General features: G+C 38.8%; 1 protein-coding gene across 1 annotated transcript in view; it reads left to right on the forward strand.

Annotated features, from left to right (window-relative positions):
• Window positions 24,696–25,380, forward strand: part of ECT2 (epithelial cell transforming 2) — a 62,532-nt gene continuing 61,847 nt past the window's right edge. Inside the window, 1 exon segment of the mRNA XM_021069804.1 lies at window positions 24,696–24,845. The gene's annotated coding sequence lies outside the window, so the exon portion shown is untranslated.

Consider the following 25,380-nt stretch of genomic DNA (forward strand, 5'->3'; position numbering starts at 1 on the left):
AGAGCTCTCACACCCTTCAGTCCTCTCAACTTTTCCCATCTATAAAAGACTTTCTTTTTCCATGCGAGGACTAGCCCATAGCTCACTATGGTTGCAAAAGCCAAATTGCCATTCTCTGTCCATCCTGAATAAACTCATTTCATTTTTGCTGGAGAGATAACTGGCAGTCTATTTGCTTTAGGTCAACAAGAATGACAGTATGACTGGCACTGTGGGCAAAGCAGTTTTATGACAGTGATCACTGGTCTGACTGAGACCCCATTCATATCTCAGTGCTGAGATGACAGGACCCTTCCCTAGGGAACAGTGAATGCACTGTGGACACATATACTCAGCAGTGACACAAACTCTAAGTAAGTTTCTGCTGGGGCTTAGCTCTAAAATCTGTGTTGCTCTTGCCCCATCCTGGCCCTTTTTTTTTGCAGCCCAGGTGCAGAGGAGGGAATCATCATATACTATGTTTGCCCAGGACTCCTGCAGCAAGTTAAAGCTACTCCAAAGAGGATGTGAGAAAAATCTGCCTTTGATGAATCAATGAACAGTTAAAGATTCTTCTGAAAGGCACTGCCTGAAACTGTGAAGCTTTATTTTATTTATTTATTTATTCATTTATCTATTTATCTTAGTAATGCTAACTACTTGGATTTTTTAAATAAAAATCATAACTAGACACTGGAGGGAGGGCTAGGTGCACAGGGCCATTTGGTGCTGAAGTGCCATCCACAAATAACCTCAAAGACGAACTTTGAATTGTTATTTCCAAATGAAGTCAATGAATGAGTAAAGAGTTACTGCAACAGGACTCATGGAGATGATGTTCCCCACAAAAGTTTAACCTTTTGTCTTATCTCCTTAGTATGTAGAGTGGACCATGGTTTTTTTTGTGATAAGATAGAATATTTTGTGTATATTAAATCCATTACTTTGTTAAACAAAATATTTTGCTTTAAAAAATTCTTTTTGGGGAGTTCCCGTTGTGGCATAGTGGAAATGAATCTGACTAGGAATCATGAGGTTTCAGGTTTGATCCATGGCCTTGCTCAATGGGTTAAGGATCTGGCATTGCCATGAGCTATGCTGTAGGTCGCAGATGCAGCTTGGATCCTGCGCTGCTGTGCCTGTGGCATAGGCTGGCAGCTGTAGCTCTGATTTGCCCCCTAGACTGGAAACCTCCATATGCCACAGGTGTGGCCCTAAGAAGAAAAAAAAAAAAAATTCTTTTTGGGAGTTCCTGTTGTGGCTCTGGGGTAATGAATCTAACTAGTATCCATAAGGATGTGGTTTTAATCCCTGGCCTTATTCAATGGGCTAAAGATTTGCTGTTGCCATGAGCTGTGGTGTAGGTAACAGACAAGGCTTGGAGCTGACGTTGCCCTGGCTGTGGTGTGGCGGGTGGCTACAGCTCCAGTTCAACCCCTAGCCTGGGAGCTTCTATATGCTGTATGAGCGTTCCTAAAAAGGCAAAAAAAAAAAAAAAAAAAAAAAAATCTTGGAGTTCCCATTGTGGCTTAGCTGAAACAAATCCAACTAGTAATCATGAGGTTGTGGGTTCGATCCCTGGCCTCCCTCAGTGGGTTAAGGATCCGGTGTTGCCAAAAGCTGTGGTGTAGGTTGAAGATGGGGCTTGGATTCTGAGTTGCTATGGCTGTGGCATAGGCTGGTGGCTGCAGCTCTGATTTGACCTCTAGCATGGGAACCTCCATATGCTGCGGGTGCAGCCCTAAAAAAGCAAAAAAAAAAAAATTCTTTCCAACAATTGCATGCCTCCTGGTAGATTAATATCTAATTACTCAAAATTAGATAATATTTTTAAACACCTCTAGAGACTTGACCACTTGCTTTCAGGATTAATCAATCTAACAGGAAAACTCTTATCTCTCTCAAAAATCTCTGTTGAAGAAGTTTAATTTTGTTGGTACAAATGTTCAATCTTGTATGGTCTCAGATATTAAATAAATATCATTCACTTTCTAAATGCAACCTTTCATAAACTTGAGGAAGGTAACCTGAGGTGCTACAAAGCTATCCTTTGTCTAAAATGTGTAAACATGCTTTCCTCATGGTAGAGTACCCTGACCCAGTTGGGCCCTGGGACTTCAATGCACAACTCAGGGCAAGACTTTCCCCTTGGCAAGAGAAAGTGGCAGTAAATATACCATGAAGGAATTTGATTGTCAGGTATAGCTTAAGCTTTATACTGACCTGAGGCTAAGAAGCTATTTTAAATAGTCAAATGGGAGTTCCCATCATGGCGCAGTGGAAACAAATCCGACTAGGAACGATGAGGTTGCAGGTTTGATCCCTGGCCTCACTCAGTGGGTTAAGGATCCAGTGTTGCCATGAGCTGTGGTGTAGGTCGCAGATGTGCGTTGTTGTGGCTGTGGTGTAGGCTGGCAGCTGTAGCTCTGATTAGACCCCTGGCCTGGGAACCTCCATATGACGCGAGTCCAGCCATTAAAAAAAAAAAAGAAAAAAAAGTCAAATGGAAGGTAAATAACATAATCACATCAATGTTTTTTGAAAGATCATTCTGACAACATATGTCTCCTATGCTAGGCAAGGCAAGATGAAAACAGGATGTTAGCCTGGAAACTTTGCTTCTAGAGTCTTTGTGAGAAAAAATGAAACCCTGAATAAGACAGCAGCAGAAGGAGTGGAAATAACTGGACAAATTTTAGAGGGATATAACACACAGGATTGCTGGTTATTATAACTTGGAAAAAGGGAGGAGTCAGAGGTCCTGTCATGGCTCAGGGGAAACAAATTTGACTAGGATGCAGGTTCAATCCCTGGCATTGCCGTGAGCTATGGTATAGGTTGCAGACGCAGCTCAGACCTGATGTTGCTGAGGCTGTGGTGTAGGCCGAGGGCTTCTGCTCTGATTCAACAATGCCTAGCCTGGGAACCTCCATATGCTGCAGGTGCAGGCCTAAAAAGACCAAAAAAGAAAAAGGGAGGAGTGGAAAATGGCTTCAAAGCTTCTAGAGTCAAGGGCAAGTGGGTAGGTGCCATCATTCACTTAAAAAATATAGCAGAAGGTTTGTGTAAGATAATATTGAGTTGGATTTTGAACTTACTGAAGACTGACTAATTGCAAGACTTCCAAAGGGAGATTTTGGTAGGTAATTCAACATATAGGTGTGGATTTCAGTAGAAATCTTAGCTGGAACGTAGATTTGAATATTTACAATATTAATAGTATAAAAAGCATTGGTAATTTACTCAATATTTTCTTAAAATTTAATAACAATTGTCACCTATATAGATTATTGATAAATATATTTAGAGAAAGCACAGATAAAAAAGACAAGGGGAAAAAGGCGGGAGAATAGGAAGGAAAGCATGGAGGGAAAAGAGAATGAAAAGAATAATTTTAAACTAATTAACTCCCCCAAAATAGTCATTCTAATCTATGTTAAAAAGGTGAATTGGGGAATCCCCATCTTGGAGCAGCATAAACAAATCTGACTAGGAACCATGAGGTTGCAGGTTTGATCCCTGGCCTCGCTCAGTGGGTTAAGGATCTGGCGTGGCTGTGGTGTAGGCCAGCAGCTGCAGCTTCGATTTGACCCCTAGCCTAGGAACCTCCATATTCCAAGGGTATGGCCCTAAGAAGCCAAACAAACAAACAAACAAACAAAAGGTGAATTGGAAGTTCCCTGTGGCACAGTGGGTTAGGATCTGGCACTGCCTCAGCTGTGGTGCAGGCTGCAATTGCAGCATGAGTTCGAATCCTGCTCTGGGAACTTCCACACGCTTCAGGTGTGGCCAAAAAAAAAGGTGAATCATCTGACTCTTCATATACCTTACAGTGAGTATGTTTGGGGACGTATGAATGGAGCGTGATTCCAAAGAAAACTTGCACGGGCATCATGGTGGACATTTTGTATATCTGTGCCCTCTTGGACTATTTTGAACACTCTAAATGTTGATAACTTCCCATACTGTGAATCCAAGTTCTGCAAGCTGAAAGCTATACATGTCACCTTCAAAGTCTCCTTCACATCTCAGCCACCCAGCAAGGACCCTAGATTCTTCCATTAGCAACACTCAGGGAATGCCTTTGACTCAAAAGGGCATCATGAAGAGTCTGGTTGAGAGACAGAGAGCTCTCAGTGGCTTCGGAGGTGAAGATTGGTGGCAGCACCTGTTCTCATTGTTCCCAGAGGCACTGTGGATGACAGTATCATGACTTTGGGCATTGCTCCAAGAAGCTTTAGCCTCTGAGAATAATTGGCCCCCTTCTGTTAAAACTACACAGACTGAGTTGGCTCTGTTGTTCATTCAAAGATATATAAAATGTCTGCCGTGAAAGCCCAGATATAACTGTTAACAGAATAAATACACAATTATGATGATTTTTGATATTTTATAAACTCAGCTCATTGATATATGTGAATTCCTGAAGGCCGAGGCTAGCCAGTGGTAGCACAGCTGTAGGATACAGAGAAATTTCAACTTGGCATTTGTTCTTTCTTCCCCTTTCTATCCATCTACAAGTCTCTACTACCACATTTCAAGAAGTAAATTAATGAATGCAAAAAAATGCTGAACCTGATATACATATTTTTTGCCCATGTTTTCAAAGAAGATGCAAAAAAATACAATGCGGAGGCATCTCATATAGAACTGCAGAATAGAGTCGTGAAAAGCAGCAAGGGGTATGAGAAAGAGCACTGGCATCTAGTCCTAGTTCAATTATGAACCAAACATGTGATCTTGGGCCTCCTTGACTTATATTTCTCCTCTGTAAATGGTAGAATTGTGTTAATAATACTAGCTATTATTTATTAAGCACATACTTTCATACTTTGCTAGTCACTGCTGAAAGGGTGATAAGTATTATTATTACTACCTCAGGCTAAGAGAGGAGATAGGAGAGGTTAAATAATTTGCCCAAAATCACACAATTAAGCTATGGTGGAGCTGGACTATGGATTCAGGCATATTGCTACCAAAGCTTCACTCCTTAACCTTCATTAGGTGATCTCTTGTGTTTTTTTTCAGCTATATCCCTCTAAATAAATTTGTATTCTTTGGTAAATCTAGATAAAAACTGCAAGAAAGATGTACACCAACTTTCACCGGCAACACTATACATTTTGATTTTAAAGTAGCCTAAGGTATTGTTAGGCTTCTGTGTAGGCTTAGTATCTGTTAACTCCTGTTGAAACTGACCCAGAAAGAGAAAGAGCCATGAGACTTGGCTGCCAAGGGAAGAATCCATGATTAACGGTGAACATGTGTTTGGAATGGCACAATGATAAGGCAGAGGCCGTGGGGCAGGGTCTGTACCAAGAGTAAGGGACCAGTAACAACAGTGGTGGCAGCAGCAGCAGCTAAGGTGTAAAACTAAAACCCATGATGGTTATGAAACAGCAAGAATAGGACTGGCATCTGCAAAGACATCCCAGCATTGTCATTGTCATTATCAGAAACACCTACGGAGTGTTTCTTTCTATGAACCAGGCAATGTTCTAAGTATTTTATATACATGATTTTATAATAATCTTTTTTTGGTTAATATATTTCCAAATTTACAATAAATAAATGCATACATTTATAAAAGTAGTCTCATACAATATTAGGTTTTTGTCATCGGCTTTGTAATTTCATCTACTGTGAATACCTTCCGTTGTTTCTGAAAACAGCTTCTCACTGTCTGTGAAGGACCAGGGTTTTTTCAATCCTCTCAGACCAGTATTTTGTTAAGTTACTCTGATTATGCACTTAAATGTTATAGCAATGTTAAGTTTAACACTGTAACATTAATGTTACAGCAATACTGGTGTTTCTAAATGCTTATAATATCTATATTTATCTCATGGTTAATTGATAACAGTTTTTAGACTGGTTCTGATCTACAGATGACACTTTAGGAAGCACTGTTTTAAAACATCTAAAATTACTGCATAGTATAAAGAAAAACCCATTTGATAATCAACTCTGTTGGGGATATAAGATAGCATTATTCAATAGCAATCATTCCACTCAGTGGCTCTACTAATTTTACTGCTTGAGAAACAAGGTGGGAGTTCCTGCTGCGGCTCAGAGGAAACGAACCTGACTAGTTTCCATTAAGACTGGGGTTTGATCTCTGACTCTGCTCAGTGGGTTAATGATCCGGCATTGCTTAGAGCTGTGGTGTAGGTTGCAGACGCGGGGACTCAGATCTGGCCTTGCTGTGGCTGTGGTGTAGGTTGGCAGCTGTAGCTCTGATTCTACCTGGGCACGTTCATATGCTGCAAGTGCAGCCCTAAAAAAACAAAGAAACAAACAAAAAAAACAAACAGGGGAAAAAGAAAGAAAGGCAGAAAGAAAGAAACAAGGCAAGTTCTGCTGTAAATATACTACACTTTTGTTGTAAAATCAACTACCCCGAGCATTTTACCAATGATAGAAACTTGCATTTCAGCTTTATACTATTCTGTTACATTCAATCAGCAAGTCTTCAATTTTGTTTACTCTGCCTCTGACATATGCCTTTTTTAAAAAAATTGCCATTGTCCTTCTTTAAGACCACAGAATCACAATTTCAGGACTATTAAAAAGCCCATCTTAATCATCTCCTTGCCGCCAGCATCTTTTCTGTTTTTCCTTATTTAAAAAATGAACAGAGACAGATTTTAAGGTGTTTTCTAGCTAAAATTCCATGACTTATCCCCTGCTGTTCTTATTGATTCTGACTCAACTCTGCCAAAAATACCTTATCCTAAATTTCACATTAGAGTTGTTGATACAAAAAATTTATGAAAAGGGAGTACAGCCTGGAGATCAGCAATTGAGATTTGAAAGACATAACCAGGCCCAATATACTGACAATCCAAAAACTCTAATTTGGCTACCCTGCATCGATGTTTTCTGCTTTTTAATTTGGTACTATAATCCTCAGGGTAATTAATATTTCTGTAACCCTAGGAAGGCAACCCCTATGAGAAATAATAATGAGAATAGTATATAGAAATAATGAAAAACATAAACTGTAACCCACAGTATTAATACTTTTTAATTACTTGAAGTATAAAAGTAATGTTTTATAATCAATATAATCTGTTTTTTAGTATGATAAATGTGTATATATTATTTAAGAGCTGATATATCAGACATGATTTTAACTAAAATATGAAACTTTGATTATATGCTTCAATGTTTAATTTTTACTTTAATGTTTAATTTGTTTTGATTTAGTATCTCATAACAACTCATGTTTAAGTAATTAGTGTAGTAAATTATCATTAAAGGAAGTACATATAGGACAGTTCCTTTTCATGAAAAGCTCCATGACAAGAACCCATCAGCACTTCCCTCTCCTGTACACTCCCCCGCCTTTAACCTCAAGGAAGTAGGCCATTTTGTGTTTCAGAAGATTGGAGGGAAGAAGGAGAGGGAGAAGACAGAGATCACTTCCTTGAGGTGAAGATGGATTCTGACTTTCAAGGCATTTTTCCTACAACATCATGGAAGCAGTTCTGAGAGTGATGAAAATCTCAGCACTTTTCCTACACACCTCTACAGAAGAAGGAAGCTGCTGAGTAGGGGCAATTTGAGAATGCCTGGTGACTGAAAACCAAATATCATGATTTGGGCAAAAAAGATACTCTTTTGAGCATGGTATGAAAGGAGCAGAAGTGGCTGCCTGAAAAAATTTATGTAGGCATCAATAATTAACATCTCAGAGGTGATCAAAATGGACTGAAGCCCAGAATCCTTTCCCCCCAATTGTCTGGATTAAATACAATGACCCAGATTGTTTATGATCCTAAGAGAGAGGGTGGAGCCTGTCTGCCTTATTCACATTCTTCTACATAATCAGCTAAATAAGATAGATTACATTTCCCACCGATTTTGATGAGTAGCAAGCTTAGGCAGGTATATCTGATTTAGAACAATAAAGAAGATGATTTTTTTTGGAGGGGGGCAGGATTGTGGAGTAGATTCACATTCTGTACAAATCAAGTGGAGCCCAGTGCACTTTGACTCACCCTGAGCTAGTTAGGACCTACACAAAAGGGAGACCACTGTGAGACTCCTGGTTTCTGGCAGAATGTATCCACATTGGAGAGGAGATTTAAAAAAGACTAACAAGTGAAGCAGGTGGAAGTGAAGACCAGTAATGTGGTGGAAGTCACAGATGGTGAACTAGAATTCAGCCCTTCACTTCTATGGCCTAGGAAACAAAACCTATGCTTAAAGCTCCTTCTATTTCAAGAAGAGGAACTGTGGCACAATAATAAAATTTTTTCTGTCTTGAATTCTAAAGTAAACTCAAGAAATCAAGCCAGATCTTGCATAAGACAGTACAGAGTCTGTTTTATTAAAAATTCTTTTCCCTATGACAATCATGTGGTAATTAAACATATATTTAATTTTTCTTTAGGAACATAAGATAGTAAGACAGTAAGTATATTCACTACAATTCTAACAAGATAATGAAACAAACTAATAAATTGGAAACTCAAGCTTTGTTTTGTTTTGTTTTGTTTTTTGTGATTTACATTATTACTTATAAAGTTTATGGGTAGATGATTTAATATCTAATTAGATATTATTAAAACTTCAGACAAATATATCAATTGTGGTTTCTACCTTAAGGTATTCCAAGAGTTTCCAGGAAATAGGTCTTCTAACCTATGTTCCTTATTTTCAAAGCATGAAAACGTATTTGTAATTTCTACTTGGGGAAGGGTTACGAAAAGACTTTGGATGGTCATAGGAAAGTGCTTGGATGTATGCTATAGGGAACAGGAAGTCAAAGGTCTGATAAGGAAAATGGCACAATTAGTGCTATTTTGCTTTCCTAAGGTTTTTTGTTTGTTTGTTTGTTTGTTTTTTGTCTTTTTTTTTTTTTTGCTATTTCTTTGGGCCGCTCCCGCGGCATATGGAGGCTCCCAGGCCAGGGGTCGAATCGGAGCTGTAGCCCCCAGCCTACGCCAGAGCCACAGCAACGCGGGATCCGAGCCGCGTCTGCAACCTACACCACAGCTCACGGCAATGCCGGATCGTTAACCCACTGAGCAAGGGCAGGGACTGAACCGGAAACCTCATGGCTCCTAGTCGGATTCATTAACCACTGCGCCACGACGGGAACTCCTGTTTTTGACTTTTTGACATTTCTTGAGCCGATCCCGCGGCATATGGAGGTTCCCAGGCTAGGGGTCGAATCGGAGGTGTAGCCACCGGCCTACGCCAGAGCCACAGCAATGCGGCATCTGAGCGGCGTCTGCAACCTACACCACAGCTCATGGCAATGCCACTTCCTTAACCCACTGAGCAAGGCCAGGGACCAAACCCACAACCTGGTGGTTCCTAGTTGGATTCGTTAACCACTGCGCCATGACGGGAAATCCTTTCCAAGTTTTAAACTAGAAAAGTAATCCATGTTTACAATTTAAAAAATCAACAGTATAGAAGTACTCTATAAAGATATCTACTATATGATAAGATACTGGCTTTTAATTTCACATTGGTTCTCAAGAGCAGTGACTTAATATGCATCGAATTGGTCAGTCACATTCATGCAAAAAAAGAAAACAAAGAAAACATTTTAATTAGGAAAATAAAACGTAATTTGAAAATACTGATAAACATCTCAACTCTATGATATTATACATAACAGTTCCATTTAATCTTCAAAGAGAAGCATGTAAAATGTTAATAAAAATGAAAGGAAATTATGCTTAATGAAGGAGAAAATAGCCTAATATTTTAATTGCTTCTATAAAATAAGTTAAACTGTGTGTGAAAGAGAAGGTAAAAATAATGAGAGATAAAATATTAGTTTTTTTTTCACATCTGTGACTATATCAAGCATCACAACTTTCATGTCAGTGTGCATTAGGGAAAACTTTTTCTATTTTATACATATTAACAAAATTTTATACATATTATACAAAATTACCTCTCTATTATGACGGTTAGGATGCTATATGGCCTTGTGAAGTCCTGTTGTAAAAAAGGAAAAGCAGTATTATGATGGACCAGGGATTGTCTAAATAGAGCTCACTCTACTCCAAACTCTAGGGTGGCAAAGGCTGAACCAATTTTTTCATAGTTTTATCCCTAGTGTCTAGCACAGTGGTGTATAATAACTGGTGTATAATAAATATCTGTCAAATACATGATAATAGTAATAGCTAACACTGAGTGCTTTCTATGTGTCATTATTCTAAGCACTAACATCATTTTATACAATTGTCATGCAAATACTCACAGAATACTTCATAGATATCCCTTAGTTTATTCACTATAGGGTAAAGGTTAAGAATTTCTAGAATCATGCAATTGCCTGAATTTTAGATTTCCTCTGATTCACTTCTGTTGTCTGAAATACAGGATTTCTTTTTTCCTGTCTGTGTCTCTCTGGTTCATAGCTTCTTACATACTACTTGATCGCTAATGCTTGCTAGAATTTCAGTAGCTCAATCATAATCCCATAAATAGGATTACTGTTCCCATAAAAGAACTGCACAGACATCCGTCTTGCCTTCCACCATGTGATGACACACTAAGGAGTCAGAAATCTGCAACATGGAAGAGGGTTTTCACCAGAACTTCGCTATGCCTTTATCCTGATTTTTGACTTTCAGCTTATAGAATTGTGAGCAATAAATTACCAGTGTTTATAAACCACTCAGTCTATGTCATTTTTGTTGTAGCAGCCAAAATAGATTAAGACAACAAGTGCAAACTTTGTGACCATGTGGGTTCATTTACCATCTCCTGCCCTTTTTTTTTTGGCCATGCCTATGGCATGCAGAAATTCCTGGGCCAGGGTTTGAACCCATGCCACAGCAGTGACCCAAGTTGCTGCAGTGACAATTCTGGATCCCTAACCCACTAACCCACAAGGGAACTCCTCTGCCTTTCTTTATGCTATACTTGTCATATGTATTACATCTACTTACATAATAAACCCCATAAAAAAGCTATAATTTTTGTTTTAAGCAATTACATGTATTTCAAAGAAATTAATAGAAATATTATCTTTTACATTTACTCAGTTATTTACCGTTTCTTAAAGTCCTTCATTCCTTCATAAGGATTAAAGTTTCCAACAGGAATTATCTTATATCAGCCTGAAAAACTTTCTTTAGTGTTTCTTCTAATACTCGTATGCTAGCAATTAATTCTCAGTTATCCTTTATCTGAAAATGTCTTTATTTGGCCTTCATTCTGGAAAGATATTTTCACTGGATATAGAATTTGGGGTTAATTGTCTTTCTTTCAGTATTTGAAAGATGCTTTACCACTATCTCCTGGTCTCCATAGTTTCTAAGGAGAAGTCAATCTATTTGTCAACTGTTGTTCTCCTATATTTTTTTTTTATGATTTTTACTTTTTCCATTATAGTTGATTTACAGTGTTCTGCCAACTTTATACTGCATAGCAAGGTGACCAGTCACACATACATGTATACATTCTTTTTTCTCACATTATCATGCTCCATCACAAGTGACCAGACATAGTTCCCAGTGGTATACAGCAGGATCCCATTGCTTATCCATTCCAAAGGCAATAGTTTACATCTATTAACCCCAAATTCCCAGTCCATCCCACTCCCTCCCCCTCCCTCTTGGCCACCACAAGTCTGTTCTCCATGTCCATGATTTTCTTTTATGTAGAAAGATTCATTTGTGCCATATATTAGATTCCAGGTATAAGTGAAATCATACGGCATTTGTCTTTCTATTTCTGACTTACTTAGTATGAGAGTCTCTAGTTCCATCCATGTTGCTGCAAATGGCATTATTTTGTTCTTTTTGAGGGCCACACCTGTGGCATATGGAGGTTCCAGGCTGGGGGGTCCAGTCAGAGCTGTAGCCACTGGCCTATACCACAGCTCACTGCAACACTGGATCCTTAACCCACTGAGCAAGGCCAGGGATCAAACCCACAACCTCATGGTTCCTAGTCAGATTCGTTTCTGCTGCGCCACGATGGGAACTCCTATTTTGTTCTTTTTTATGGCTGAGTAGTATTCCATTGTGTACATATACCACATCTTCTTAATCCAATCATCTGTTGTTGGACATTTAGGTGGTTTCCATGTCTTGCTATTGTGAATAGTGCTGAAATGAACATGTGGGTGCGTGTGTCTTTTTAAAGGAAAGTTTTGTCTGGATATATGCCCAAGAGTAGGATTGCTGGATCATATTGTGGTTCTATATATAGTTTTCTAAGGCACCTCCATACTCTTTTCCATAGTGGTTGTACCTATTTACATTCCTACCAGCAGTGCAGGAGTGTTCCCTTTTCTCCACACCCTCTCCAGCATTTGCTATTTGTGGACTTATTAGATGGCCATTCTGATTGGTGTGAGGTGGTACCTCACAGTAGTTTTTATATGCTACTCGCTGCTCTTCCTGGATTTGAATGAGTGGTTCCTTCCCCATGTTAGGGAAGTTTTCGGCTATTATCTCTCGGAATAATTTTTTCTGTCCCCTTCTCTCTCTCTTCTCCTTCTGGCACTCCTATAATATGGATGTCGGTGCATTTAACGTTGTCCCAGAGTTCTCTGAGACTCTCTTCATTTATTTTCAATCTTTTTTTCTCTTTTCTGTTGTGCATCCATAATTTCCACTAATCTGTCCTCCACCTCGCTTATTCATTCTTCTGCCTGCTATATTCTGCTGTTAGCTGCTTCTAGTGAATTTTTTGTTATTGTACTTTGCATCTCTTCTTGTTTAAGGTTTATATCTTGTATATCTTTGCTCAGTGTTTCCTGGGAGTTATCCATCTTTGCCTCCAGTTTATTTCCAATGTCTTGCATCATCTTCAGCATCAACAGTCTAAAGTCTTTTTCCTGGAGGCTGAGAATCTCCTGATCACTTAGCTGTTTTTCTGGGGTTTTTTTCTTTCTCCCTCATCTGAGTTATAGTTCTCTGTCTTTTCATTTTTACAGGTTTTTGGTGTGGTGACCTTATTACAGATAATCGAGTTCTAGCCTCTCTTACTTCTGGTGGCTGCCTGCCTTGTGGCTGAAGTTGGTATGGGGGCTTGCTGTAGGCTTCCTAATGGGAAGGAGAGATGCCTGCCCACTGGTAAGTGGAGCTGATTCCTATCCCTCTGGTGGGTGGGGCTTTGTCTCTGGATGGGCTTAGAGGAGCTGTGTGACCAGAGGTCTTTAGGCAGCCTGTTTACTGAGGGGTGGGGCTGTGATCCCACCTGGATTGTTGCTTGGCCTGGGGCTTCTCAGTGCTGATGGGTGGGGCCAGATTTTCCCAAAATGTCCACCTCCAGAGAAAGGCACGCTGCTGAATACTTCTGAGAGCTTTGCTTCCAATGTCCTTTCCCCACAAAAAGCCACATTTACCCCTGTTTTCCCAGGAGGTCCTCTAAGAACTGCAGTCAGGTTTGACCCAGATTCCTATGGAGACTTTGCTTTGCCCTGGGACCCAGTGCATGTGAAAGTCTGTGTGTGCCTTTTAAGATTGGGGTCTCTGTTTCCCCCAGTCCCATAGAACTCTTGTGCACAAGCCCCACTGGCCTTCAATGCCAGATGCTCCAGGGGCTCTTTTTCCCAGTGCCAGATCCCCACATGTGGGAGTTTGATGTGGGGCTCAGAACTCTCACTCCTGCAGGTGAGCCTCTGTGAACCAGTTACTTTCCAGTCTGTGGGGCTTCCCACCCGGGAGGTATGGGGTGGTTTATATCGCAAAATCGTGCCTCCTACCTCTTGATGTGGCCTCCTCTTTGTCTTTTGGAGTAGGATATCTTTTTGAAGGTTTCCAGTCCATTTTCTTGAAGACTGCTCAGCCTTTAGTTGTTAATTTTGTTGGTTTTAGGAGAGAAGTTGAGCTCCAGTCCTTCTGCTGTCTTAATCCCATCCTATCTCACAGTAGTTTTGATTTTCATTTCTCTAATAATCAGTGATGTTGAGCATTTTTTCATGTGCTCATTGGCTATCCATATATCTTCTTTGGAGAAATGTCTATTCAGATCTTTTGCTGATTTTTCAATTGGGTTGTTGGCTTTTTTTTTTTTTTTGTAATGCATCTTTTTTTCCCATGGCTGTTTTTTTTAAGATTCTGCCTTTATCAATGGATTTCAGCAATTTGACTATGATGTGCAAGACATGATTTGTATTTCTCTTAATTTGGGTTTGCTGAGCTTATGGAAATAGAAACTTTTTTTGTGTGTTTTTTAGGGCCATACCCATGGCATATGAAGGTTCCCAGGCTAGGGGTTGAGTCGGAGTTACCGCTGCTGGCCTACACCATAGCCACAGCAACGTGGGATCCAAGCTGCATCTGTGACCTCCACCACAGCTCATAGCAAGGCTGGATCCTTAACCCACTAAGCAAGACCAGGGATTGAACCCATGTCCTCAGGGATACTAGTTGGATTGGTTAACTGCTGAGCCATGATGGGAACTCCTGGAACTTTTTCTTCTGGCAAAAGCTATGCCTTCTGCCAAGTTTGAGAAATTTTTGGACATTGTTTCTTAAAATTATTTTTTCCTTTTTCTCTCTCTCCCTCTGGAATCCCATTAACTTGTGATAATTTCCCATAGGTTCCTAAAGTGCTTTTTTTTTTTTTTTTTTTTTTTTTTTTTTTTTTGCTTTTTAGGGCTGCACATGCAGCATATGGAAATTCCCAGGCTAGAGGCTGAATCGGAGCTATGGCACAGCCACAGCAAGGCAGGATCTGAGCCAAGTCTGTGACCTACACCACAGCTCAGGGAAATGCTGGATCCCTGACCCACTGAACAAAGCCAGGGATTGAACCCGCATCCTCATGGATGCTACTTGGATTGCTTTCTGCTGTGCCATGATGGGAATTTTCCAAATTGTTCTGAAGACTGGGTAATTTTTACTGATCTATTTTCATGCTGAGTGACTTCTTCTATTCAACTATTAAACCCATCTAGTTAATTTTCTATCTTATTTTCTATTTTAGAATTTCCATTGGTTCTTTTTTAAAGTTATGTTTACTGAGATATTATTTAATACTGTAAAATTCAAGACAAAAGATTCATGGCAAAGATATACATTTGTGTAACTACTAACTACAATCAATCACATGAGTACTTCCATTAGCCCCAAAAGTTCTCTTGCACAATTTTGTAGTAAACCGCCACCTCTGACAAAAATTGATCTTTTTTTTGGCCTTATATTATTATTATCATTTTCAGAATTTTACACCATTGGGCACACTGATGTAAATCATGTAGTTTTTCTGTGTTTTTTTTTTTTTTCACTTAATGCTTTTTTTGTTTTTATTTTGTTGCATACAAACTGCTACATAGTTTTCCATTTACTTTTTTATGCCTTCACTGACAATATACACTTAGGATCTTTCCAGTTTTTAGCAATTAAGAATAAAATTTCCTCAAAGTTTTTCATACACAGGAATGAGATAATTGGGTCTCTTAGTAATTGTGTTCAACTATGTAAGAAACACCCAAACCAGCAATGTATGAGAGGTCATGTTGCTCCACATCCTCAAGAGAACTTGGCATTGATTTTTTTTAACTGCACCCATAGCATGCGGAAGTTCCCAGGCCAGGGAACTAACTAACCTGAGGCACAGCAGTGACCCAAGCCATATCAGTGACAATGTAGATCCTTAATTGCTAGGCTACCAAGGAACTCACGGTACTAACCATTTTTATTTTATATTTTAAACAGTCTAATAGGTGCGTAATAGTATCTTAATGTGATTTTAACCTATATTTCCCTGATGAATACTGATGTTGAGAATCTTTTCACAAGCATATTTTCCATTAGTATCTTTTTTTGGTGGGATAGTTGTCAAATCTATCCTTTTCTGTTAAAAAAAAAAAAAAAGGGACTGCAGTTCCCATGGAGCACAGCAAGTTAATGATCCAACATTGCCACCGCTGTGGTGCAGGCTGCTATTGCAGCATGGGTTCATCCTTGGCCTTGGCCTGGGAACTTCCACATGCTGCAGCTATGGCCAAAAAGAAAGGGGAAGGGGTTGCTTCCATTATTATTATTAAGTCATGAAATTTCTTTAAATATTCTGAATATGAGTCTTTAATCATACAGGTATTTTGAAATTAATTTTTTTTTAGTCTGTGACTTATCTTTTCAGTTTTTCTTTAAAATTTATGTTTAAAAATTTAATTATTTTGCTTTTCACTTTCTTAACCGTTAATATTTCTTAATAGTGCCGTTTGAGGTGTTGAAATTTTTAATTTTATGAAATATAAGTTAGAAAATTTTTATTTTATGGTTCTTGCTTTTTGTGCTCCATTTGATTCTTTTTAAAACAACTTCTCTGCTCAGATTTTTTCTGTTTTCATTAATCACAAGGATATTTTCCTTTATCTAATTCAGTATAGTTATAGTAACTGCTTTTATGCTCTTGTATCCTAATCTCCAACATCTGGTCTACCTCAGCATTAGTCTCTATTGGTTTATTTTTCTCTTGGAATGTGTCTTTCTTTTTCTTTCTTTCTTTCTTTCTTTCTTTCTTTCTTTTTCTTTCTTTCTTTCTTTCTTTCTTTCTTATTTATTCTTTAGTGTGGCACAGAACCTAGAGGTAATGGTTATATCTTGGAGATTATGAATTCTATTTTATTCCTCAAAAAATTGTTGATATTTTTGTATTGTCAGGAAATTAACTTGTTTGAACCCAAACTGAAAACTCCGTCTTTTGAGCAGCAGCTCAAACCTCAGTTCCGTTCATTTTTCCTTGGCTGGGCTATTTGCAGTCCTTCTTGTATATGGATGGTTAAAGATTCAGCTAGAGATGGTTTCATTTTATATGCAGAATTTAGCATGCTTCTCTTGGGCTCTCTGTAGAACTCCCCCTACCTCCTTACTTTCTGGTAGCTGTTGTCCCAAACTTTGTCCTCTGCTCTTTGTGACAGGAAGACTGATTTTCTCTTGGTTTTAGCCTCTGTATAAAAATAACTGCAGAGTTTTCTTATTCTAAAAGCCAAAAAATTGTGAAACACCCCATGTTAGTCCAAGTTTTAACTTCTCTGCAGAATCTACTGCTTCTGTTCACTGCTCAAAGCCTTTAGGTAATTGTTTTTCTGCATTTTGTCCCCTAAAGAGTTGGGGACAAAGAGTTTGTCATTTGGCAGTTTACTCTGTCATAGGAGAAATAGAAATTCTGTTGTCATAATTTTAAAAAAGTTTGAATCATGATCTAAATAAAAATCTATGTTGTATTTGGTTTTATGTCTATTAAGTCTAATCCATTGATTACTCCTTTATTGCTCATTATCCTATTGCAATCATTTGTTGAAATCAGGTATTCTTTTAGAATTTCTACAATCTAGATCTCGCTGATTGTATTCCTATGCTATGATTTATCATGTTTCTCTGTTCTCTGTATTTCCTAAAAAAATCAGTTCTAGAGATTAATTAGATTCAAATTCAGAAAGAAATTTTTTGCTTGATAACTTCATAGACAGGTGTGACTATCTTTCAGAGCAAATCTCATCTTCTTTTGTAAATGAATGATGTGGTTCTTCAAATGCAATGGTCAGTGGTTTCCAAATTCTGTGCCAGTGGTCAATGTCAGTGGCTTCCAAATTTTATGTTCTGGAAGAATTAAAATTTCTCCATCTCTATAAAGATAAGTCACGACCTCTTTTCTATGTCAATTCAGTTTGGCATTTACCTGTTTTATGTATTGGAGTTCACTGTGATATTTCATTTGAAGAAATATTCAGAAAGCTTGAAAACAGTGGATAAACTATGAACTAAATTTTCATTATATTATGTAGGTACTATTTAGAAATACAGACTACCTTTCTTCCTTCTTTTCATTCCTTCCTTTCTTCTCTCACTTATTATTTTCTTCATTTTTTTTTATTCTTTTTTTCAAAATATTTCTTAGTATATATCATGTAGTAGGTGCTGACCTGGTCACTGAAAATATACCAGGGAAACAAAACAGACCAAACTTCTGGCCTTCATGGAGTTCACATTCCAGTATGGGAAGACAAATGATAAATAATAACATATGTTTATTTACATATGTTTGCAGTTGATTTTGGCTATGAAATTAAAAGAGTAAGGAAAAGGACAGCAAGAGAGCTTGATGGGGGCTGCAATTTTGGGAAAGGTAGCTACTAGCTGATAAGATGAATCTGAGCGAGAATTGAAGAAGAGAAAGTAAGTCATGTGCAGGTGAGGGAAGGACATGAAAGCAGAGCACACAGCCATAGTTATGAGTGTGCCTGGTGTCTCTGAGGAAGAGTAAGAGGCCCTAGTGGCTAGAGGTAAGCAGAGGTTTTAGGCGAGAGTAATAGGTGATGATGTCAGTGAGGATTGTGTAGGGCCATGAAGACTGGTGTGAGTACATTGGCTTTAGTATGAAAGAAATGGGGAGTCAGTAAAGGGTTATGAGCACAGTAACATGATCTGACTTATGTTTTAATGGGAATATTCCAGTTGCCTTTTTGGATAGACATGAAGTTTACGGGTAAAACTGAGGAGATGAGTTAGGAGGTGAGTTAGGAGGGTAGTGCAATGATTCAGGTGGATGGTAGCTTTGAAAAAGATCAAGGAGGGATAAGAACTAGCCTAGTTATGGACTTATTTTGAACAAAGAGCCAACAAGATTTGGATCTGTAAAGGCAACACATCTCAGCATTCTTGGTCACAAACAATAGAAAACAATTCTAACTATCTTGAAGGAAAAAAGGATTTAATCTATTTGCAAATTCATAGAATCAGTATGAAGGTCAGCCTTGGGAAACGAGCAGGAGCTGGAGAGCTTCAGAGGCCTAGGCAATGGAATACAAGCAAAGATTATTTGATAATCAGGTCTGCACACTGTTGATACTATTAGGATGTATATGATTCTTGACCTTTTCCTTATCTTTAGCACATGCTAAAAATTCAAAGTCCTCTGAGAGAGCATATGATTGGCTGAGCATTATTTAAATTTTTTTGTTTGTTTTATGTATTTATTTATTTTTGCTTTTTAGAGCCGCACCCATGGCATATGGAAGTTCCCAGGCTAGGGGTCAAATCGGAGCCACAACTGCCAGCCTATGACATAGTCACAGCAACGCCAGATCCGAGATGCATCTGCAACCTACACCACAGTTCACGTAAACTCCAGATCCCTGACCCATTGAGTGAGGCCAGGGATCAAACCTGCATCCTCATGGATACTAGTCAGATTTGTTTCTGCTGCACTGCAACAGGAACTCCTGGGGTTCCATTTTTATTTCAGCCGCATAAGCAATTCCATCTTCTCATTCATTTGAACAGCAGCAAAAAAAATATTGCTAAGTACAATCAAGGCATTCAAATTACTGTCACTGTAAAAACTACTCTATAAACACAGCTACTGGCAAAACTAAACTGGAAGACGGAATCACTGTGGGATACTTGGGATGTTTACAAGTCAACGGACAGTGTGGAAGAGGTAATTTGAGTATCTGTGTATAATGTGAAAATGTGTAGGTTGTAGGGAAATTCAGTTTTTGATATGGATAATTGCCTCTGTTCATAAACATGGGATGTTTTATCTAATCGGTTTAGTACCATTAAACATTAACTCTATTCCACTCATAGGTGAAGTAGGTGTGGTATAAAAAGCACTCAATTCTTAGGTAATTAACTCAATTGTCAATTAAAGATGTGAATTGTTTTATCCTTGATGTAAATTTATTAATTTTGAAAATATTTCACTTAATTTTTTCCTGAAAAATTGTCATAAATAATGGGTTAGGTAAAAGTAAAAATAATTGAAAACTTTTATTTTTGGAAAAGGCATCACTGATATTATAATAAAAATAAGTTCATTCAATCATTAATTCATTTGCTTGTTATTTCAACAAATAATTAATTAATGCCTTCTATGTACTAGGCATTGTAGATAAAATAGTGAACAAAAAGACATTTCCCCTTTCCGGTAGCTTAGACAGTGGAAGAGAGGACATTAATCCAATAATCACATCTTTGACAAATACCACTAGAGATACTTATGATGCTGAGGGCTGGATAGTGAAGGTTCTGACAGCATGGGTAGTTAGGAAAGAGCTTCTAAGGAGTACTAAGTGGGCAAATGCTAAAAAGATGAGTAGAAGTTGCTTACAGTAGGTTAAAATAATGGGGATTGAAGAAACTGGTAAAGAGAAGAATAGGTGCAAAAATCCTTGAGAAGGAAAGAAGGTATGGAACTTAAGAAAAAGAAAGTGGTACATGGTGTAAGATGAAGCTAGAAATGCAGCAGAGGTCAGGCCACGCAAGGCTACTAGGACTGAAGGATTTTAAGGAGGTAGTGATACGGTGAGATTGGATTTGCATAATGTTACTCTGAATGCAGATTGGAGGATGAATTAGAATATGGATTTTTGAAATAAATTACAATGCTATTCATGCAACAAGTTTTAAGACCATTTATATGGCAGGAACTGTTGTTAGGTGCTACAGATAGACATGCTGGTAAACAAGACAAACAAGGCTCTTATGGAACTGAAAGTGTCTTAATGTCTTCAAAAGCAAAATATATAAACAGCATACGAATAAAGATATTGGTACTTTTAGAAGTATAATGTAAAAAGTATATATCTTTAATACAAAGACAAAAAAGATTAATACTTTTTTTTGGCTGCAACTGCTGCATGTGAAAGTTCCTGGGCCAGGGAATGAACCCATGCTGCGGTAGTGGCCTGCACTAGAGCTGCAGCAAATGCTGGACCCACTGAGCCACATGGGAACACCTAGTAATAAAATTTTTAATCTTGGTTTTGCCATTAATTAGTTACCTGACCTCAGTGAAGAAATATAAACTCTACTAGTTTTTATCAGTAGATTAGAACAAACTACAAAGATGTGAGAACTCTTGTTCCTTCTGATTTGAGGAGTGACGACATGAGTAGTGTTCACATTTGCGGGTGGGCAAAGGGTGGAGAAAGATATTCCATAGCCCCAAACTAACTTTCTTGACTCTCCATCTCTATTGCCCTGAAGGAGTACTTTCATCTGAGTACATATTCATTTGTAAAATAAAGAATGAGACCAATGAGCTGAGATTTTTTTTCACATCTAAAATTTTACTAATCAAATTATATAATTTGAAAAATGGCCTCATATTTGGAAACCTCTTGATTCATCAAGGAAAGCTAATTCTATTTGTCCAAGTGAAAGTTTAAGTGGTAAATTTGTATAGTCTTGCAAATCTGTGACAAGAGATTTATAGCCTAATGATTCATATGAATAAAGCAATGATTCATATCCTAATTACTAACTATTGAAGTGTGTAAAATAGCTTCATCTAGCGCACAGTGATTTTAATTTCTAAAGCTTGTTTCATAGGCAGAGATGACAGATTAGATGATGCTGTATTATAACCAACTTGGAAATAGGACATTTTAATTGGAAAATGTTAATAATTCTAAGAAAGGACAGAATTCCATGGCTACTCATTAAAGATTTTGAAATAAAAATCTTAAGTGTAAATTCATGGAGGAACTGAATCTTTGTAACTGTACCTAGTGTAGCTTTCTTTATAGCTATGTATTTCATAAATGCTTTGAGGGGGTAAGGATAGTGGTAGAGGAGAAAAACAACGACATGTGTTCTATGTGAGATTACAATGTTAATATTTAGTTACAGTAAAATATTTAATACTATGATGAAATATTTAAATTTACTAAAAATTATAGTATTATTAATCGATAATATAACATTTCATACTTGAGACAAAACTGAGAAATTGTAATATATTTCACCACAATGTTAGGTTATAAAATGTCCACCACAACGAATGTGACCCATTTATTGCAACAAATTTAATAATTTTTGCAGATATACTAGTTCTCATCAGTAGATGAGAACAAACTACAAAGATGTGAGAAATCTTGTTCATTCTGATTTGAGGAGTGACAGCATGAGTAGTGTTCACACTTGTGGGTAGGCAAAGGGTGGAGAAAGATATTCCATAACTCCAAACTAACTTCTTGACTCTCCATTCTCTGCTGCCCTGAAGGACTACTTTCATCTGAGTACAGATGAAAAATAAGATAGAGACAGAAGGAGGAGGTGGGGAGGAAAGAAAGGAACTATAAATAAAGAGGAGGGGATAAACTGGAAGAGGAACAAATGTAAGATGGGAGTCATGAAAGATGGTTCAGCATGTCACTCAATTCAGAGGTGTAGATGGAGAAGCTGATCCTCCAAAGGCAAAATCTCAGTTGCTCTGTCTTCCACATTTCCTCCCCTCCCCCTCAGAATCATTTCATTGCTTGAGGAAAATATGTCACATACTTTAATATACTCAATAAGTTTAGTATTTTTTTGTTTGAAACCTGCTTATTCAGCATCTTAGAAATTGTGGATGACGTAACAATTTTTTTTTTTTTTTTGTCTTTTTGTCTTTTCTAGGGCCACTCCTGTGGCATATGGAGGTTCCCACGCCAGGGGTCTAATCAGAGCTGTAGCCACCAGCCTACGCCAGAGCCACAGGAACTCGGGATCCTTAATCCACTGAGCAAGGCCAGGGATCGAACCCGCAACCTCATGGTTCCTAGTCGGATTCGTTAACCACTGCACCACGACGGGAACTCCAACATAACAATTTTAAATGGTTTATTCTTTCAAGGAACTTCTTATTTTGATCTACCTATCTATCCTATAAACAGTTTTGTCCCCTTGACAATGAATTCAATGAAGGCAGAGGCTAACATTTATCATAAAGAATCTTGGCTGAGACTTGCCTTAGAAGAGAACAGAACCCTGGCCGTGGGCAGTAGCAAGAGGGCTGTATCTTCTAGACAAGCACAACAGGCTTTCCCTTAGAAGAGAGAGATTAAGTTTGGTTCAGAGGGACTGTCCTGTCTCTAGCAGGAAAAGAATACAATGGAGGTCTTTGTTGGATCAAGCTTTGTCTGTTGGGGGTTGGGGGTCGGGTGGGATTTGGGGAAGGGTAGGGCAAGGGGAACAGAAACAGGTGCCATGGCTTCTGTGGTGAGGTGTAAGAAGGCAGTATAGAGAACCATCCATTACATCTGGAAATTAAAGGGCCTCAGCTGAGATAACAGTAATGGTACTAGCAGCATCCACAGTACCAGTAAAAGTAGTAGAATTACTAACAGCTAACATCTATTCAATGTTTCTTATATGCCAGAATATGTTTTAATTACATATATTAACTTTTTTATGTAAACTTTTATATAAACTTTTTTATATAAACTCAAACCAAGGCATAGGGAGGTTAAATAACTTGCTTGAGGTTACATGCCTAGAAAATGGAAAAGGATGTAACATAGTTAGGAAATGTTAGAAGACTGTATTACTTGTTTATTTGCTAGTCAAACTGCCATATAACCCTGAAAAGGAAATCAAGCACAGCTTTTGTTAAGCTAGTACACAATTTGCATGGTGATATCTTATGGGCAATTATTAGATTTGGGCGCAAACCCTAAAAGGGATCAATGCACAGGTTGCTTTCTTCACTAGCTTAATACATTTTCAGTGATGAGGCTTTTTGGAATGCTGGGGCACACCCTAGTTGAAGTATGCAAGCACATTCCAAAGTGAAATTTCAATTACTGGTTTTCTTTTCTTTTGCCCTAACAGTTATCATGACATTAAATGAGGGGCAGACTGTAAGTATTCTTCAATTATAAAGGGAAACAAATAATTACCAGACTGTTTCTTTCATTTTGTGGAATGTGTTATAAACTTCTTAGGCTTTCTAAGTGACCTGACAAAATTAGGAAAAATTCTAAATCCTGACGACCCTTTCAGTTGTGCAGAAGTGTTACATTCCAAAATACACGTTTTCCTCCTCTTATGAAAATTTAAGCTTCCAGCAATAGATTGTCCTTTCTTCCTTTATTTAAACCAAGGATTAGGTAGGGACTATGCAAAACTGATCTTTGGGAAGCAAATTTTTAAGAGGTTGTATTACAGGGCATTATATTTAGAAATGAAGAAAATAAAATATTTTCATTATAGCAATAGTAATTACTGGAAAAACAAATTCTTGGCTAGACCTCAGAGGAAAGGAGCAAATCTCAGGGTGTGTGTGTAGGGGGAGGGGGGCAACTGGAAGCAATTTACTTTAACTCCAGGAGATTCTAGAATCTCGTAATATATTTTTACAACTGTTCAAGTGCAAGAAGGGAGAGAGGGAGGGAGGAAGGGAGAGAGGGAGGGAGGAAGTCCTGGAAACACTAAGAATTTATTTTTCTAATCACCGGTGAAATTCCTTAATCCAGACACACTTGCTTTGCATAAATCAGGATTTAAATAAGCGGCTGCTGATTTGAAGTCCACCTGGAGTGCCGGCGAGTTCCCTTGTCCTCAGCCCTGCCAGGCCAACACAGTAACCAAACCCCAAACTCCACAACCAAACTAAAAATTTAAAGCAAAAAGTTTACAAGCAGAAAACTCTTAAAGAGCTCACAAGAAGCAATGGGGGAAAATTCATCTATCAAGGCACTGATTAAGTTTAAAGGATTTGGTGAAAAAGTTTTTTTTGAGGAACTTAAACCTTCCTTACGAAATAGGATGTTTACTGAAAAAACAAGCGGTAGCCATAGACACACCTGCTACTCCCACAGAAGCCCAGTAGCCACTACCGCCATCTTCTGGTCACATCCGGGCACTTCTTTACCCATTCCCGACGTTCCGACGTCGGAGCCGTTGGGTTTATTTGAAACACACGCACAACCAATCAGTCGGCGCTTGCGGGGAGGTGGGCGGAGAACAGCGGCCAATCACCTCCCCCTAGAGGCTCCAGCCTATGGGAGGGAGGTTGACATCACGCGCCAATCGGCATGGCTTTTGGAGAGAGCGGTTTGCTTTTTTGAATTGGCAGTGGCCGCCGGCGAGGAATGGCGGTAACGGTGAGAAGGCTTGGTGTTTGAAGTGGTGGAACTTTCAGGGCGTCTTTAGAGCGTGGTGAGGGCTCTGTAGGTGTGGGAGGCGGAGGTGGGAATGGGTTGGCGATCCCGGAGCAGCGGGCCGCTCAGTTCGTGTCCCAGGGCCCCGCCCCGGTGACCGCGAATTCCGGAGCTCCCAGCCCAGGTTTCTCGGCTTTGGGAAACTTTCGGCCGGGTTGCCAACAGCGGGGGCCGGGAGGAGGAGTGGGAGCCCGAAGTCCACCTGGCTGCTAAGCTTCACCGGTCACCGAATTGGATGCTTTCTGTTAAAGAGGTTCTAGGCGAAGGGGGCAGCTGTTGGGAGGAGGGTCTTGGAGAGCCGCACTGGCCGCTGTGGTTCTAGGGGCCGGCAGCTGCGGCCTTTGGGAGCTTATCTCAGATTACTTAGTGGTTTCCCTTTTGGATTCTTCTCCGGCGTCTTCTCTGTGGGAAGTTTAGTTTCTAGTATTTCTGTAAAACGCCCGCCCATTTGGCGCCCCACGCTGGGTACAGATAAGTATGGTTTAGTGGTTCAAAAAGTGCAGCCTCGGGACTCAGCCGGGATTTGAATCCTT

The sequence above is a fragment of the Sus scrofa genome, chromosome 13 (genome assembly GCF_000003025.6).
Source record: "Sus scrofa isolate TJ Tabasco breed Duroc chromosome 13, Sscrofa11.1, whole genome shotgun sequence".
Taxonomy (NCBI): domain Eukaryota; kingdom Metazoa; phylum Chordata; class Mammalia; order Artiodactyla; family Suidae; genus Sus; species Sus scrofa.